Consider the following 1,560-nt stretch of genomic DNA (forward strand, 5'->3'; position numbering starts at 1 on the left):
ATATGACACAGAAGTATTCTTTTTGTGTTTCCCTGAATATTATTTAAATATGCAGGTTTGTCAAGCAGTTTTACTCTCAGTTCCAGAGGAGAAACTGTAGATGGTTTCAAAAAACAGGCACAAAAATACTTAATTAGAGTTATTGGAACTAAATTAAGTGATATAATGGTAGATTTAAAAAAATATATTAATGGAGATGTATATTTTTGTACATTTGCAATGAGAAATAAAATGATTTTGCAGCCTCAGAAGTGTGTCTTACTTTGTAATAAACTAGAAACCAAAATCCTGATTAATTATACTTCTCCCAAACATATATACTGTATTGTTTTCTATAAACAGGAGCTAACTATACATTTACCAGATCTGTAACAGGTCTGGGATATTTCACAGATCTGCTTTAGGTTGAATACTAGTCATGACTAGATATGTCCAATCCCCTAAAGCAAATCTGAGACTTTTGTATGTATTCTTTGTTCATTACAAAGTTACTTTTATAGAAACCACCAAACATATTTTTGGATTCCAAATTATATGTAATACATTTACAAAGTGTACACATTGTAATTCAAACAGTACATTCATTTTGGCTTTAAAAATACAAGATACTTTTTTTTGTAAAATATTTTAACAAAAAGGTTAACATTTCATCAATCAACTACACAAAATATATGAACTTAAACCTTGTTCTATACTATTGAGGAACCAGTTAAGTAAGATAAAAAAAACCTACCTCAAGAGTGGGTTTGTGGATACTTGGTAAATATTATCCATAACATCCAAAAACTGTAAAAACAAGATAAAATATATATTGCTTTCACATATTTTCAAAATAACACAAGTATTGTATTAAAAACAACTATAAAGCACTCTGCTCCTAATTTTGTCTAAAAGATGATGCTACAACAGAAAAACACTATACTTTGTTGCCTACACATACAATTTCTTAGTACATTAGAGATCAAGATTATATACAGGAAAATAAATTCCAATTGTTACGACAGTGGAAGTTATGCGATGCTGGGAGCTTGCACGCTAGAGTTTCTCAAAGGATCATGAATTATCGAGGAACCCCGCAAATGACCAAGTTTTGCTAGATGCCCTCTTTTTTAGTATATAAGCCTGGTGATAGAAACCAGTGGGATTAGAAGAGATATAGATAGATTGAAGAGAAAGATAACTGAAGCAAGCAAACAGTTGGCACCACAAGTAAAGTGTGTGAATCATTGTGATTTATAGCATGTATTATAAAGTTTGTTAAGTTTAAAATCACTGTAGAATTTCTGTGTATTCTAAAAAAAATGTATCAAGAAAGAATAAACTAGTTTTAATCAAGAAAGGACTTCTATCACTGAAGTTTCACAGAAAGAATTTGTACCGAAAATTAACAAACAAGCAGATATGCAACAAATTGGTATCCAAAGTGGGCTGGAAAAAAGAAGATGGAAATGTGAAGTGGGAATTCAAACTACAGCTTAGCAGATTTGATGGCAGCAATACAAGAACAGCAAAAGAACAAGAAGAATGAGAAGATAAACAGAAAAGAGACTACAACAATGG

General features: G+C 30.7%; 1 long non-coding RNA gene across 1 annotated transcript in view; it reads right to left on the bottom strand.

Annotated features, from left to right (window-relative positions):
- Window positions 1-1,560, bottom strand: part of LOC106461953 — a 28,991-nt gene that overhangs the window by 17,445 nt on the left and 9,986 nt on the right. Inside the window, exon 2 of the long non-coding RNA XR_001290958.2 lies at window positions 734-786. This is a non-coding gene — a long non-coding RNA (uncharacterized LOC106461953). The remainder of the gene's footprint in view (window positions 1-733; window positions 787-1,560) is intronic.

This window comes from Limulus polyphemus, unplaced genomic scaffold (genome assembly GCF_000517525.1).
Source record: "Limulus polyphemus unplaced genomic scaffold, Limulus_polyphemus-2.1.2 Scaffold1064, whole genome shotgun sequence".
Lineage (NCBI taxonomy): Eukaryota > Metazoa > Arthropoda > Merostomata > Xiphosura > Limulidae > Limulus > Limulus polyphemus.